Source organism: Heterodontus francisci, chromosome 9, assembly GCF_036365525.1.
Source record: "Heterodontus francisci isolate sHetFra1 chromosome 9, sHetFra1.hap1, whole genome shotgun sequence".
NCBI lineage: Eukaryota > Metazoa > Chordata > Chondrichthyes > Heterodontiformes > Heterodontidae > Heterodontus > Heterodontus francisci.
The window spans coordinates 90,396,595-90,414,630 of NC_090379.1; the positions used below are offsets into that span (position 1 = coordinate 90,396,595).

Consider the following 18,036-nt stretch of genomic DNA (forward strand, 5'->3'; position numbering starts at 1 on the left):
CAGCCAATGTAGTACTTTTGAAGTGTAGTCACTGTTGTAATGTAGAAAACGCGGCAGCCAATTTGCACACAGGAAGTCCTGCAAACAGCAATGTGATAACGACCAGTTTCTTTTCAATGATGTTGATTGAGGAATTAATATTGGTCAGGACACCGGGGATAAGTCCCCACTCTTCGTTGATATAGTGCCATGGGATCTTTTACGGCCACGTGACAGGGTAGATGGGACTTCAGTTTAATGTCTCATCCGAAAGGTGGCACCTCTGACAGCATGGCACTCCCTCAGTACTGCACTGGAATGTCAGCCTTGATTTTTGTGTTCAGGTCCTGGAATACTATGCTGTAGTAGTTATTTATAAGTTATGTTGTCTGTCAGAGCTCCAGTGCCATTTTCCCCTCACTGCATTTTTAATTGAACTGGCTATCATTTTTCTTGTAAATGAGTCTGCACAACTGTATTTTGCCACAATAAACCTAAGTTTATGGTTCCCTGGGTGATTTTGTTCAGTCATATGATACAGAGAAGCTGCCTCCCTGCTAGTTTCCAAGTCATCTTAGCTAATTTGCAAGATAACTGAAAATTAAAGGGAATTAATTGCAAAATAATGCAATCAACATTTTCTTTAAATTCTTCTTCGGCCTCCTTGTCTCGAGAGACAATGGGTAAGTGCCTGGAGGTGGTCAGTGGTTTGTGGAGCAGCGCCTGGAGTGGCTATAAAGGCTAATTCTTGAGTGACAGACTCTTCCACAGGCGCTGCAGATAAAATTGGCCATTGGGGCTGTTACACAGTTGGCTCTCTCCTTACACTTCTATCTTTTTTCCTGCCAACTGCTAAGTCTCTTTGACTCGCCACTCTTTAGCCCCGCCTTTATAGCTGTCTGCCAGCTCTGGTGATGACTGGCAACTGACTCCCACGACTTGTGGTCAATGTTACAGGAATTCATGTTGCGTTTGCAGATGTCTTTAAAGCGGAAACATGGACATCCGATGGGTCTGATACCAGTGACAAGCTCGCTGTACAATGTGTCCTTGGGGATCCTGCCATCTTCCATGCGGTTCACATGGCTAAGCCATCTCAAGCGCCGCTGGCTCAGTAGGGTGTATATGCTGAGGATGTTGGCCGCCTCGAGGACTTCTGCGTTGAAGATATGGTCCTGCCACCTGATGCCAAGGATTCTCTGGAGAGAACGAAAATGGAATGCGTTGAGACGTCATTCTTGGTTGACGTATGTTGTCCAGGCCTCGCTGCCATAGAGCAAGGTACTGAGGACACAGGCTTGAAACACTCTGACTTTTGTGTTCCGTGTCAGTGTGCCATTTTCCCACACCCTCTTGGCCAGTCTGGACATAGCAGCGGACGCCTTTCCCATACGCTTGTTGATTTCTGCATTGAGAGACAGGTTACTGGTGATAGTTGAGCCTAGGTAGGTGAACTCTTGAACCACTTCCAGAGCGTGGTCACCCATATTGATGGATGGAGCATTTCTGACATCCTGTCCCATGATGTTCGTTTTCTTGAGGCTGATGGTTAGGCCAAATTTGTTGCAGGCAGCCGCAATCCTGTCGATGAGTCTCTGCAGACACTCTTCCGTGTGGGAATAATAATACTCAAAGATAACCCTTTATACATCAGTTTTCTGTAGTGTTCCTTCCTCTGTTCTCTTTTAAAAACAATATCCTTCACTATTTCCTGTTACTGAAACAAAGCTTGCTCACTTCTCTTCTGTAAAGTCTCTCCCTTCAATTGCCCCTTATCGTCCAATTTACAGATTTGGCCATTTCATTTTTCTTTTACTGTCTTTTCCACTATCAGATTATGTCTTTCCCTGAGCTCACGTAGTGTTCTTGGTATTTTTTTCTTCTTCGATGTCTATATATCTTATTGGCATTTTTAATGAATATATCACAGGAGAACAGCACAAGGCAAAGAAAGTGCCAGAAAAATCCCTTACCACAACAGCACCAGCTGTCATGTCCAAAACACACATATTTCTGCATCATTTTTGCCTGTGGTTTACACATGAGAATTTATATGAATGGAAAAGCCCAGGAGTCAGCACTTGCTCCAAACGCACAAATTTTAAACTGATCATCCAACACAAAGTTCTAAGACAGCCTTATCCTGTTATTTGGTTGCAAGTGTCAACATACTAAAAAAAACCTCGTGAGCAATGAAACTCACCGTAATTACAAAGAAGCCTCATTCCAAGTTCACATGAATAAAAGCCACTCAGCTACCTGAAGAATTCTCCACACAGGGCAGTGTTACAGGTTGTATTGAATAATTGTATTGCATAGACGAGAGACACACAGTCCTCCTCACTCAGGTTGGTCCACTGTTCTATTTCCCCCTTCTCTTACTTTTCACTTCTCCCTTATTTGATTAATATTTATTACTTACCAGCAGGTCTGTGGGCGTTAGCTGGTTTATAATAGTGGTCCTATCAGCAAAGTGTGCTGGGAAACTGCAACATTTACAGGAAGTGCAAGCTATGCTTATTACTCGATCTCGTGGCATTTCTCACAGCGAATTAGAGGCTTTGCTATGTTGTAGTGATAGTGGTGCTTATGCTATTTTGGCTTAATATCAGGGCCACTTTTTCAACAGAAGTAGAATTCCATTTGTTTTAAATGGTTTTCTTGGATTTTTCCTAGTGCTAAGTCAGAGGTGGGGTGGGGCAGAATTCCATCACTCAATTATTCAAAGAAATCTATAAGACAGGCAGAGAGCAAGCAACGAGAAAGACAGCGAGCGAAAGAGAGAGAGACCGACCGGAGAGGGAGGGAGCGAGAGAGACAGCAACCGACGAGAAAGACACCGACCAGAGAGAGAGATACACACATCGACAGAGATGACAGACACACACACACACCGATAAGAGAGAGAGAAAGACACACTGACCAGAGACCGAGGGAGTGAGGAGAGACACTGACCAGAGGAGAGAGAGAGAAAGACACACAGATGAGAGATACACATGAAGAGAGAGAGACACACACACACAGACCGACCAGACAGAGGCATACTCACAAGAGAAAGATACACTGACCAGAGAGAAAGACGCATAGATGAGAGACACACACGAAGAGAGACAGAGACCGACCAGAGAGACACATACTCACGAGAGAAACATACACTGACCACAGAGAGAGAAAGACACACACACACACACACACACAGAAAGACCGACCAAAGACCGACATACTCACAAGAGAAAGATACACTGACCAGAGAGAAAGACGCATAGATGAGAGACACACACGAAGAGAGACAGAGACCGACCAGAGAGACACATACTCACAAGAGAAACATACACTGACCACAGAGAGAGAAAGACACACACACACACACACACAGAGAAAGACCGACCAAAGACCGACATACTCACAAGAGAAAGATACACTGACCAGAGAGAGCGAAGCCAACGCGAGAGAGAAAGAAAGCAAGCGAGTTCTGTAGCTCACATTGGTTCTAAGACTGGGATCATCCAGGGCACAAGCCACAGAACACACGGGACATGCCGATTCTCCAGGGATATTCTCCAGAGATTGCTGAACAGGCATTCTTTCAATGATGGATTTGACTATGCAAATTGCACTTGTTGATTAAAGCAAGTATTCTGCTTTCAACCAAATGCAACTACTGAATTTCTTCCCTATTTAGCAAGAATACCAGTGTTATCAATTGTTGCTCTATTTTTGCATATTTTCACAGGGAAAATTCAAAATTGCTACCATCTATGCAAATTTCCATCAGTTTCGTACACAGTAGGCCGGTATTGTATGCCAACTTTTTCAGCACTATTCAAAAGTAAAATATCTGAACATACTCTTGTAATAGGTGCATACATTCAAAGGGGAGATGTATAAGCCAAAATCAAGTGCAGGTCTGTATATCTTATATGTATATATATCCACCCATTTCTACTCCATGGGGATAAGTTAAACAAGCCTGGCACCAAGACACATTCTGTCAATGACGAAGCCAACCCTTTAACCTCTTGGATATCAGCAATCAATTGAGATGAACCAACATAAATGACATTCAATCTGTATATTCTGTTTTCAAAATGATCTGAGCTTGCTGATGCTGTCCAAAACTAATCCAGGGCCAGTGAGCCAAAGAATAAGTAAATGTGTGGTGTATTTTAAAGGAATGGCCAGTTAGCAAGTTTCAATAATAAAACGCTGGATAATTTTGAAGGCAACGCTTAATAGGACTTGTAATTTGTATCATGGGTTCGTAAATTGTTACCTTTCTCATAGATACAGGAAACTTCAATTTTATATTAACCAACCAGCATTCACCAATACTTCATAAATATGTGCATACTGTAATATTTCATGTGATGCCACAGTACAGTACAGCCATGTTAACACACGTGTGCACACACATACAAACTTTCTGACCTAACAATGTGGTACACAAGCTGACATCAGACATCTGTCACTATATGGTATGTCACCTCCACCAGCAAAAAAAAAGCAGGAAATCAAACAAGGGGAAAAGGAGAAAAGAAATCACTCTTTCCATATATAAAACGCATTCTGGTGTACGCACTGAAGTAATTACACTTTTGAGTTGAGGTGACAACGAATTGCTTGCAACATCAATACAGTTCCGTGTTGTGCTGCTGCCTTATATTGCAGCCAATATTGCCAGTGAACCGAGATCGACCAGCTGCAATTAGACTAGAAGCTAAAACTGATTTTTTTTTTAAATCATAGACAGGAAGCCCACCCAAATTTAAAACAGTCAACCAACCATACACTGACTTTTATCTTTGGGCTTTCAGCTCAGCATTATTTTTCCCCAGGTGAATTTTAAAATTCAGGGAAAGTGTTCTGTATAATGTAAAATACTGTAACTTACCAACTCTATTCATAGTTGTTTTCACAAGATAACAACTATGTCAAAGGTGCCCCACATTCATTTTATACTAACCTATTTTGATTTTGATCTTTGACATACCCTAAACTGTGCATGCTTGACATTATAAATAGATTTAACAAAGATCAGAATAAAGAGATTCACACAGATAATCCAAGTAGCTGAAGTAAATTTCAATTGGTTCTTGAGTGTTCATCGTGATGGGGGCAACGGTATGTTGATTAGTTCAAATATTCTTCATGTTTCATTGGCTGTAAAGCACGTCGGGATGTCCTGAGGTCAAAAACAAACTATATAAATTTTTCATCATCGCTTCAATAATACAAGTTCCCATTGGAAGGAAAGAGAGTTAATCAGACAGACTTCAAGTACGCTCACGTAATATTGCCATGTCTCAATATTATGATAATGTTAGCATTCAGCCTTTGTTAAGTAGGGAAGCACGGCTCAATTCTAAAAGTAGCAACTACTGAAATATGAAGTAGCCACCTGCTTAGTGAGAGAATTTAATTGGAGATGCACCATCGCATACTGGTGCCTAAGTTTTCAGGACATTGTCATCACGAATAATGGGTCGAGGGACATCAGTTAATGCTGCAAAAACCATCTGCAGGAAATATTAGCCCAGATTTAGCAGTCAGTGGCAAAGTGACAGTGCTTGCCGCTTACCTCAAAGAAAGCTGCCTACAAACATCTAGTGATCTCTGGTGTGGATTTCACCTTTGCCGACCTCAGTTTCAATTTGGTGCCAAGTCATGGGGGTCACCAGGCATCCAACAACCGTGATGTCATGAAGCAGGTTAAGCAGCCAATCGCTTTGAAATAGTATCATTAAGTTTACATTGGCCATGGAATAGAAGAAGAAGCAATCTAGAGTAAAAATACTTAATTGAAGATGGACCAATTTCAGTGGGGTGAGAACAGATCTGGCCCAGGTAAATTGGAATCAAAGATTGGCAGGCAAATCTGTAATGGAACAACAGGCTGCCTTTAAATAGGCGATCGCTCGGCTGCAGTCAAGGTACTTTCTCACAAGGGGGAAAAGTAGGGTAGCCAAAGCCAGAGCTCCCTGAATGATGAAAGAGATACAGAATAAGATGAAGCAGAAAAGGGGTGCCTCTGACAGATGTCAGGTTGATAATACAAATAAGAATCAGGCTGAATATAAAAAATTCAGTGGGGAAGTGAGAAAGGAACTAAGAGAAGCAAAGAGAGAGCATGAGAAAAGACTGGCAGCTAACACAAAAGGTAATCCAAAAGTCTTCTATAGGCATATAATAATAAATGACAGTAAACGGGGTGGGACCAATTAGGGACCAAAAAAAGGGGATCTACACATAGAGGCAGAGGGCCTGGCTGAAGTACTACATGAGTTCTGATGAAAGGTCACACAGATCTGAAACATGAACTCTGCTTTTCTCTCCTCAGATGCTGCTTGACCTGAATATTTTCAGCATTTTCTGTTTTTGTTTCAGATTTCCAGCATTCGCAATATTTTGCTTTTGTACTAAATGAGTACTTTGCATCTCTCTTTAGGAAGGAAGATGATGCTTCCCAAGTCACAGGGAAAGGCGAGGTAGTTGAGACAAGGGATAGATTAAAATTGATCAAGAAGTGGTATTAGAAAAGCTGGCTGTACTTAAATGTTGATAAGTTACCAGGACCAGATGGGATGCATCTGAGGATGCTGAGGGAAGAAGGGTGAAAATTGTGGTGGTGCTGGCCATAATCTTCCATTCCTCATTAGGTACATGGGTGGTGCCAGCAGACTGGAGAATTGTAAATGTTGCACCCTTGTTCAAAAAAGATGCAAGGATAAATCCAGCAACTACAGGCCAGTCAGTTTAAACTTGGTGCTGGGAAGCACATCAGTGCAAAAGATAAGGCTGAAGCATTTGCAGAAGTGCAGAGTTGATGATCCATCTCAGCCTCCTCCTGAATTCCCCAACATCACAGATGCCAGAGTTCAGCCAATTCGATTCACTCCGCGTGATATCAGGAAACAACTGAAGGCACTGGATACTGCAAAGGCTATGGGCCCTGACAATATTCCAGCAATAGTACTGAAGACCTGTGCTCTAGAACGTGCCGTGCCACTAGCCAAGCTGTTCCAGTACAGCTACAACACTGGCATCTACCTTGCAATGTGGAAAATTGCCCAGATATGTCCTGTACACAAAAGGCAGGACAAGGCCAACCAAGCCAATTACCGCTCCATCAGCCTACTCTCAATCATCAGTAAAGTGATGGAAGGTGTCATCAACAGTGCCATCAAGCGGCACTCGCTTAGCAATAACCTGCTCAGTGACCCTCAGTTTGGGTTCCGCCAGGTCCACTCAGCTCCTGACAGCCTTGGTTCAAACATGGACAAAAGGGCTGAACTCTAGAAGTGAGGTGAGAGTGACTGCCCTTGACATCACGGCAGGACTTGAGTGCATATGGCATCAAGGAGCCCTAGTAAAACTGAAGTCAAGGGGAATCAGGGGGAAAACTCTCCGCTGGTTGGAGTCATACCTAGCGCAAAGGAAGATGGTTGTGGTTGTTGGAGGTCAATCATCGGAGCTACAGGACATCACTGCAGGAGTTCCTCAGGGTAGTCCTAGGCCCAACCATCTTCAGCTGCTTCATCAATGACCTTCCTTCAATCATACCAAGTTGAGTGAGTGGGCTGATGCATGGCAGATGCAGGATAATGTGGATAAATGGGTGGTTATCCACTTTGGTAGCAAAAACAGGAAGGCAGATTATTAACTGAATGGCTATAAACTGAGAGAGGGGAATATGCAGCGAGACCTGGGTGTTCTCGTACACCAGTCGCTGAAGGTAAGCATGCAGGTACAACAGGCGGTAAAAAAGGCAAATGGTATGTTGGTCTTCATAGTGAAAGGATTCGAGTACAGAAGCAGGGATGTCTTGCTGCAATTATATAGAGCCTTGGCGAGGCCACACCTGGAATATTGTCTGCAGTTTGGTCTCCTTATCTGAGGAAGGATGTTCTTGCTGTCGAGGGATTGCAGCGAAGGTTTACCAGACTGATTCCTGGCATGGCAGGACTGACATATGAGGAGAGATTGAGTCGGTTAGGATTATATTCACTGGAGTTCAGAAGAGTGAGGGGGGGATCTCATAGAAACCTATAAAATTCTAACAGGACTTGATAGGGTAGATGCAGGAAGGATGTTTCCAATGGTGGGGGAGTCCAGAACCAGGGGTCATAGTCTAAGGATACAGGGTAAACCTTTCAGGACTAAGATGAGGAGAAATTTCTTCACCCAGAGAGTGGTGAGCCTGTGGAATTCGCTACCACAGAAAGCAGTTGAGGCCAAAACATTGAATGCTTTCAAAAAGGAGTTAGATATAGCTCTTGGGTCTAAAGGGACCAAAGGGTATGGGACGAAAGCCGGAACAGGCTACTGAGTTGGATGATCAGCCATGATCATAATGAATGGCGGAGCAAGCTCAAAGCGCCAAATGGCCTACTCCTGCTCCTATTTTCTATGTTTCTATGTAATCATAAGGTCAGAAGTGGGGATGTTCGCTGATGATTGCACAATGTTCAGCACCATTCGTGACTCATCAGATACTGAAGCAGTCCGTGTAGAAATGCAGCAAGACCTGGACAATATTCAGGCTTGGGCTGATAAGTGGCAAGTAACATTTGCACCACACACAGGTGTCAGGAAATGACCATCTCCAACAGGAGAGAATCTAAGCATCTCCCCTTGACATTCAATGGCATTACCATCACTGAATCTCCCACTAACATCCTAGGGGATACCATTGACCAGAAACTGATCTGGAGTAGCCATATAAATACATTGGCTACTAGAGCAGGTCAGAGCCAAGGCATCCTGCAGGAGTAACTCACCTCCTGACTCCCCAAAGCCTGTCCACCATCTACAAGGCACAAGTCAAGAGTGTGATGGAATACTCTCCACTTGCCTGGATGGGTGCAGCTCCAAGAACACAAGAAGCTCGTCACCATCCAGGACAAAGCAGCCCGCTTGACTGGCACCCCATCTACAAACATTCACTCCCTCCAACACCGACATACAGTGGCAGCAGTGTGTACCCATCTACAAGATGCACTGCAGCAATGCACCAAGGCTCCTTAGACAGCACCTTCCAAACCCACCACCTCTATCAACTCGAAAGACAAGGGCAGCAAATGCATGGGAACACCACCACCTGCAAGTTCCCCTCCAAGTCGCACACCATCCTGACTTGGAACTATATTGTCGTTCCTTCACTGTCGCTGGGTCAAAATCCTGGAACTCCCTTCCGAACAGCACTGTGGGCGTACCTACCCCACATGGACTGCAGCAGTTCAAGAAGGCAGCTCACCACCACCTTCTCAAGGGCCATTAGGGATGGGCAATAAATGCTGTCCTGGCCAGCGACGCCCAGATCCCATGAATGAATAAAAAAAAATGATAATCCAAAGCAAAATTAATATGGTCATTTGAACAAGTGTAGATTAATTACGGAAAGCCAGTATGGATTTGCTAAAGGCAAATCATATTTCACTAACTTAATTGAGTTTTTCTAATGAGGTAACAGAAGAGACTGAGGAGGGTAATGAGGTTGATGTAGTGTACATGAACTTGCAAAAGCTGTTTCATAAAGTATCACATAATAGGCTTGCCAGGAAAGTTGAAGCCCATGGAATAAAAGGGACACAAGCAGCATGGATACAAAGTTGGCTGAGTGACTGGAAACAGAGAGTACTGGTGAACCGTTTTTTGGACCGGAAGCAGGTATGCAGTGGGATTCCCCAAGGGTCAGTGTTAGGACTCCTGCTTTTCATAATATACATTAATGACCTAGACTTGGGTGTGCAGGGCACAATTTCAAAATTTGCACATGACACTAAACTTGGAACTGTTGTGAACTGTGAGGAGGATAGTGATAGACTTCAAGAAGGCATAGTCAAGCTGGTGGACTGGGCAAACATGTGACAGATGAATATTAATTCAGAGAAGTGTGAAGTGATACATTTTGGTAGGAAGAATGAGGAAAGACAACATAAAATAAATGGTAAAATAAAAGCAAAATACTGCAGATGCTGGAAATCTGAAATAAAAACAAGAAATGCTGGAATCACTCAGCAGGTCTGGCAGCATCTGTGGAAAGAGAAGCAGAGTTAACGTTTCCGGTCACTGACCCGAAACGTTAACTCTGCTTCTCTTTCCACAGATGCTGCCAGACCTGCTGAGTGGTTCCAGCATTTCTTGTTTTTATATTATATAAAATAAATGGTACAGGTACAGGGAGAGTGGGTATATGTGCACAAATGGCAGGATAGGTTGAGAAAGTGGTTGAAAAGGCATATGGTATCCTGGGCTTTATAAATTGGGGCATAGAGTACAAAATCAAGGCAGTTGTGATTAACCTTCAAAAAATACTTGTTTGGCCTCAACTGGAGTATCGCGTCCAATTCTGGACACAGCAATTTAGAAAGGACGTGAAGGCTTGAGAGAGGGTGCAGAAAAGATTTATAAAGAATGGTTACAGGGATGAGGGACTTCAGTTACATAGATAGATTGAAGAAGCTGGGGTTGTTATCCTTAGAAAAGAGATGGCTAGATAAAGTAGATAGAGAGAAACTGTTCCCATTAGCAGAAGGATCGAGAACCAGAGGAACAGATTTAAGGAGATTTGGCAGAAAAACCGTTGGTGACATGAGGAAAAATGTTTTTATGCAGCGAGTGGTTAGGATCTGGAATGCACTGCCTGAGAGTGTGGTGGAGGCAGATTCAATCGTGGCTTTCAAAAGGTACTGGATAAGCACCTGAAGAGAAATAAATCCAGGACTACAGGAAAAAGAGAGTGGAACTAGCCGAATTGCACTTGGACAGCCAGCACAGACATGACAGGATGAATGGCCTCCTGCTATGCTGTATAATTCTATTCTCTCAGACAGCAAACCAGGCAGTAAAATGTATTGACTATCCTTCACTTTTTATAAACTTTACAGAGAGAATAATGAATGATTGATATTTCAGCTTCTAAGGTGCATATCGCAAACAAACATTTTTATAAAACAATTTAATAACTTGGAATTTTAATCAGAATGGAAAAATCTGACATTACACCAACATAAAATTAGTTTACCAGGGCCAGAGAGGTTCTTCAGTGTTAGTTAAGGCTTGGCACGTCATTAAAAACCCAATTGCACTTAATTACCAAGATGTAGCTTTTTAAGGGATTTTTAAACAGCGTTATTACAGCATAAAATTGAAACACTGACATTTCCCCACCATTACTACCGCAACATCTGGGTCATTATCTTTATAATTAAGATTTCTGTAGAATGGGGAAATCAAGCTGATGCTAAATGGCACAAAAATGAAAGACAGATGTATAATTAAAGGTTTGACTTGGTGGAATTTCAATTATATCTAACAAGAGAGAAATTTGTAAGATGAAGAAATTAGTTATCTTTCTTTTGGGCCTCCTTATCTCGAGAGACAATGGATACGCGCCTGGAGGTGGTCAGTGGTTTGTGAAGCAGCGCCTGGAGTGGCTATAAAGGCCAATTCTGGAGTGACAGGCTCTTCCACAGGTGCTGCAGAGAAATTTGTTTGTTGGGGCTGTTGCACAGTTGGCTCTCCCCTTGCGCCTCTGTCTTTTTTCCTGCCAACTACTAAGTCTCTTCGACTCGCCACAATTTAGCCCTGTCTTTATGGCTGCCCGCCAGCTCTGGCGAATGCTGGCAACTGACTCCCACGACTTGTGATCAATGTCACACGATTTCATGTCGCGTTTGCATACGTCTTTATAACGGAGACATGGACGGCCGGTGGGTCTGATACCAGTGGCGAGCTCGCTGTACAATGTGTCTCAAATCCTCTGAAGAAGGAATTTTCCTCCACACAAGATCAGGGGGCAGGTTGTTCAACCTTGCCCGTCTAAGAGCGAAGTCCAAAGTACGGAAAGTCCTCATCAGAGAACTCCTCTTTGCTGACGATGCTGCTTTAACATCTCACACTGAAGAATGCCTGCAGAGTCTCATCGACAGGTTTGCGTCTGCCTGCAAATGAATTTGGCCTAACCATCAGCCTCAAGAAAACGAACAACATGGGGCAGGATGTCAGAAATGCTCCATCCATCAATATTGGCGACCACGCTCTGGAAGTGGTTCAAGAGTTCACCTACCTAGGCTCAACTATCACCAGTAACCTGTCTCTAGATGCAGAAATCAACAAGCGCATGGGTAAGGCTTCCACTGCTATGTTCAGACTGGCCAAGAGAGTGTGGGAAAATGGCGCACTGACACGGAACACAAAAGTCCGAGTGTATCAGGCCTGTGTCCTCAGTACCTTGCTCTACGGCAGCGAGGCCTGGACAACGTATGCCAGCCAAGAGCGACGTCTCAATTCATTCCATCTTCGCTGCCTTCGGAGAATACTTGGCATCAGGTGGCAGGACTATATCTCCAACACAGAAGTCCTTGAAGCGGCCAACATCCCCAGCTTATACACACTACTGAGTCAGCGGCGCTTGAGATGGCTTGGCCATGTGAGCCGCATGGAAGATGGCAGGATCCCCAAAGAAATTAGTTATACTGATCTTATTAACCATGGTAAAATACCTTGTTAGCAAAGAAATCAGCTTGTTAACTGAAATAATTGATAAGGCATGGGTCCAATTAAAGTTTCCTTCTACAAAGTTATATTCCTGAGAAAATAGAAACAAGATGCTTTCATCTTCACTCACATTCATCAATAGAGATAGTGTCAAATTACGTATTAATCGCCGCTCTGCAGTTTAAAGATGCAAAGACACATGAAGATGATGTGATCAGGTCTGTGTACCTTGCTAGATACAGATATTTTGATAAGAAATTTGTAGCTCAAAAAGTTATAAAAAGTGGGAGACTGTAATGTGGATTTGGATTCAGAGTATATAATAAACCTAAATACTGAGATCCGAACTGTATTAAGAGTCCCCAACAATTAAGCGTGGTTGCAAATACTATATTTTAAGTGTATGCCTAAGTACTATTGCATGTAATGTATGTTCAATTAACCTATGAACATTTGATCGCAACACGTGAAGAACCATATTGGTTTGAGGAATGGATGGAATATCAAATCAAAATCATCCTCGAACACCACTTCATGAGTATTGCACAGGAAGAGCTTTTACTGACGAGAGGTTCCCATAGAGCTAAAGCAATGATCAACTCAAAGACAAAAAGTAAAGCAGAATATAGTCCCATAATGAATTTGAAAAATGGAATGATTTTTTTTTTATCTTCAGCACCCTTATCTTCAGTAATGTTACCTCCAAACACACTGCTTAACTGAAAGAAGTGAGCAACAGAGGATGAACTGAGCCAAAGATGCCTAACTCAGGTACTGTACAAAGGTGGCTAACCAATTAAAAGGACAATTTTTGATGGAAGAGAAACAATCACTGTTCTCGATAAGAAATGAGTTGAGGAGTATTTCTGCTGTGGGATGTTCTCAGATGTCAAATGTAAATGGTACCATGGCACACTATGTATCTGACATTTTGCCATGTAAATGACCAAGTTCAAAATGTTACAACTGTAAAAGCAGTCTTCCTCTTTCAGTGCAATCAGGAACATACACACACATCCCCAAACCCTCCCCCCACCGCCCCCCCCAACCGCGCCCCCCCCCCCTTCCAAAGGTCTGGTGCAGCTTTATCTTCACAAAAGCATTCAAAAAAGCTAAATGGAACAGACTAAGGGCAAGGTCATTCAGCACAACAAAAATGATAGCTAAGGCTATACCCAGAAAAGCACTTGCTGTCAAATTGTAATTATGCAGACATCTCACAAAGAACAGTCATTTGGGCACAATCATATTCAGAGAAACTTTTTTTAATATTTTAGGTCCACAAACGCTTCTGCAAGTTGGACAATACTGAAAAGAAGTAAATATTAAGGCTATTCAGGTCAGGAATGAGCTTGAAATTTAGATAGCGAGAAGAAAACAATTTTGCACGGAATGAAAATATTTATTAAAGTTCAACACAATTCAAATATTTAAAATTTGGTTTTCTACGATCATTTGCTCCTTCAGAATCCCAAGCAAGAATTCAGCATTACCTATCTGTACTATCAAAGCCTATGATTACCTTCAAGATTATTGTGATTCAGTGCAGTAATAAGAGAATACTGCATTGTCAGAAGTGCCGTCTTTCAGATAAGATATTAAACAGAGGCCCCATCTGCCCTCTGAAATGGATAATAAAGATCCCATGACACTATTTAAAGAAGAGCAGAAGTCCCTCAGTCTCCTGGTCAATATTTATCCTTCAAACCACACCACTAAAATACATTATCTGGCAATTCATCTCATCGCTGTTTGTGGGACCTTGTGTGCAAACTGGCTGCCGCAAACCCCTACATTCCTACAGTGACATGACTTCAAAAATATCTCATTGGCTGTAAAGCACTTCACAATGTCCTGAGGTCATGAAAGGTGCTATATAAATGCAAGTTCTTGCTTCTTTCAAAAATTCAATTACTCAAGTCTGAAAGCAACATGAGCTATTATAAAAGGACTACCGAAAATACTAACAACTCTTTCCATGAGACTGTCGGAATTTCACTCCGGTTGCAGTTCTTGGGGCTACAGAGATCAAATCTTTCTGAATGTCTGTACTTGGGCCGTCTCAGCCCATTTCCCAAACTGGCACAAATGCACAATGTTAAATTGCCTTTAAACCTGGTTCTTCTTTGCCAATCACTTTCAGAAAGTTCAAAGGAGCTTGAAAACTGGACATGTGTAAACAGGGCAATCAAGGGCACTCCTCTGCAAATCATAAGGCCAGCTGAGGAAGGGGAAAGAGGAAGACCCAAGCATGATTACCTTACCAATTTAAGGTAGAATGGTAATGGAGCAGGTTAACCAGCCACCCCCACCACCCCAATTTGCTGGACCAAGGACGAGTGCTCCAAGAAAATGTTATGCTCACAATTCCTAATTTCAGGAAGCGCAGTAAGCAGAAGCAAGGTGATTTCCCCACAGTAAAGGATGTCGCATTACTAATAATTGCAGTAAAGAGTGCTTCCTCGCATTTGCTGAGAATCAGATGAAGTTTATGTAATTTATCAATCCAAATACATTTTGATCCCCAGTTTGTGCTGATCTCAGGAAGGAGCAGCAGTAGGGGTACAGGAATCAATCCCAGTGTTTTTGGGATAAACCTCAGTGTTTCTGATTTCTGGAGAGAGGTGCGGCCAGTGGGGAAAAGGCCAGGATTCCCGCTGCTAAACGCCATTTAGCAACACTTATTTGAAGTACAAATGTGTGCTTGGGGAAAAACAGGGTAGTCCACTGGACAAGGTGCCAAAGGACAGCAGACACCTGTGGAATATTACACAAGATGATGTCAATGTAATCAAGAGGAGAAGGTAGACAATGGAAACAAAGTTACATGCTGCATATCCGTCCTCAGTTAGTCTTTGCCACAATCTAGTTCTGTGTGATGTTGTGAATAAGAATGTGATACCATCTTTTTCACTTATCTGATCTTCCTGTGCAGTGCTATCTACCTACTTTACAACAGTGGCAACACCTCAATAAGATCAATTGGCAGTAAAGCACTTTCGGATGTCCTGAGATTGTGAAAGGCACTATATCAATGCAAGTCTCTTTTTTTAAACCTGTACTGTTGGTGCTTAAGGAGTCAAACATGACATTGCACTAAAACATCACTTTGTATATTTAGAATATACAATATACAGCACATCCAGGTAGCATAGCAGGCCACTGCTGCAGACATGATCTTCCGCACACTACCAGTCATGCCTCCATAGGTAGTTGTCTGGAAGAGGCTAGACACCATCCTACAGGCATGGTGAGAAAAAGTAAAACATTAGCCAACTTAGCCCACCTTCATTCCACTGGGAGAAGATGGATACAGAGCAGCACTAGCTGAGTTCTTTTTTATTCATTCATGGGATATAGGCGTCACTGGCCAGGCCAGCATTTATTGCCCATCCCTAATTGCCCTTGAGAAGGTGGTGGTGAGCTGCCTTCTTGAACCGCTGCAGTCCATTTGGGGTAGGTATACCCACAGTGCTGTTAGGAAGGGAGTTCCAGGATTTTGACCCAGCGACAGTGAAGGAACGGCGATATAGTTCCAAGTCAGGATGGTGTGTGACTTGGAGGGGAACTTGCAGGTGGTGGTGTTCCCATGTATTTGCTGCCCTTGTCCTTCTATTTGGTAGAGGTCACGGGTTTGGAAGGTGCTGTCTAAGGAGCCTTGGTGCATTGCTGCAGTGCATCTTGTAGACGGTACACACTGCTGCCACTGTGCGTCGATGGTGGAGGGCGTGAATGTTTGTAGATGGGATGCCAATCAAGCGGACTACTTTGTCTTGGATGGTGTCAAGCTTCATGAGTGTTGTTGGAGCTGCACCCATCCAGGCAAGTGGATCCCGAACCCCTCAGTCAGAAATGGTACAGGAAATGAAAGAAACCCAAAATGAGGAGGGAGAAAACCCATCCTAATAAGTAGGGATTCTCACCCCCTTACAAAATAAAGTAAACTCAGAGCTGTGCCCATCAAATGTGTAAATTTAGAAGAGCATACATGATCATTTCTGGCTTAGATTGCACTGGCTCTTTGTAATCCACATGGGGAAACTGCTCTACAGGAGATCCAAAATAAATCTCAATTTCAGTACAGGTTAAAAAAAAATCACCACATTGTTTTTTGAAACGTAGCACTGGTGCATTGGCTCATTACATTAACATTATCCATTACTTTTTACCAGTTAATATCTTGCGTCTGCTACTCTACTCAATCTGCACCTGTTCCATGTGCAATCATTGATACAAGATCACAAAGCTGCAATATTGGATCACAGGAGAAAAAACATACAAGGATATACAAATATCTAAGGATCTCAAAACTGCTTATGATTAACACCTGAAGTGCAAGTTTTCTTCTGATTTTAGCTGCACGCTCTCCTCAGATGTAAGTGAAGGAAACTCAGTGAGGAGGTTCTGATGACAGTAACAACAGGTCATACCTGCAAAGAGTAACCAAAATCCTTGTGGGAGGCAGGTTTTCAATTGAATGCAATATAGTTATTTAAGAAAATGACTTGAATTTATCTAGTGCCTTGCACAAGCCCAAGACCTTTTAAAGCACTTTACAACCAATGAAGTATTTTTGAAGTGTAGTCACAGTTGTAAAGTAAAAAAAAAAGTGCTTTCATTTTCTTTTGCTATTGAAATCCAGACAAGAGGAACTGTTCTTTCCAGTGAGCAGACTATAAGTATGGTATAATTTTGCCAGGACTACAAATAAACCCCAGAATGTCAACATTTTACAAACTGTTTCACCAGCTACATTCAAAGTGTAACGATAGTTCAAAATTTTCTCAGGGGTTAATCCAATTTTCACAGCTACCTGCACAGATCTTTTAAAAAATATAAAGAAACAGAAAGGATATATTGCAAAGTTGTTTTTTTTAATTGTGCACCAAACTAGAACTTCTGAAATAGTAAGGCCCACCCAATCCCAGGCTGAGACTGGCTAACTCTGCATAGACCAGAGATCAAGCCATTCTCCGACTATCTGGCTCAATAACATATCACATGGAGCATTTACCTATTGGCCGGAGAGCAGGCAAGCATTTAAACAGCTATTACAGTGTCCTGGATTGTCAAATGACTGCCAGTGAAAACAAAAGAACTCAACTGTCAAAGGAACAGAGGAAGCTTTACCCAGTACATTATGTGACGGTTGGGTAGCATGTAGATGAGCAAAGACACAACAAAACATTTATTGGAAATTCATCAGCACATCCGTATGACAGAGCACACAGCAACTCAAACCATGGATAAAATACTCGTTCCTCATGCCATTCAAATTCTGCACAGATTCAAACTCTTGGATAGAAGCAAATCAGAAAGTGGGCTTGAGGAACAATTTAAAACAGAAGAATTTGCAGTGCCCATCTCATGAACACAACCTCAACAAGATGAATACAACCAGCAAGCAAAAAACATTTAAAATCTGCACCTAGGGTGAAGCTACTTAATTCATGCAAGATAGTCAGAATTGCCCAATTTAGATGATGCTCCACACACCAATTCCAAAACATCTTGCTCAGAGAATAAATTACTAAAGGGAAATGACTGGGAAGAATTTCC

At 42.5% G+C, this 18,036-nt stretch overlaps 1 protein-coding gene across 9 annotated transcripts in view; it reads right to left on the reverse strand.

Moving 5' to 3' along the window:
• Window positions 1–18,036, reverse strand: part of LOC137373900 (alpha-(1,6)-fucosyltransferase) — a 904,043-nt gene that overhangs the window by 842,507 nt on the left and 43,500 nt on the right. The window contains exon 1 of one of the 9 annotated variants that reach the window (XM_068039456.1): window positions 2,402–2,423. The exons of the other annotated variants lie outside the window; for them this stretch is intronic. The gene's annotated coding sequence lies outside the window, so the exon portion shown is untranslated. Of the gene's footprint in view, window positions 1–2,401; window positions 2,424–18,036 lie in introns of those variants that run through there. 9 annotated transcript variants of the gene reach the window in all.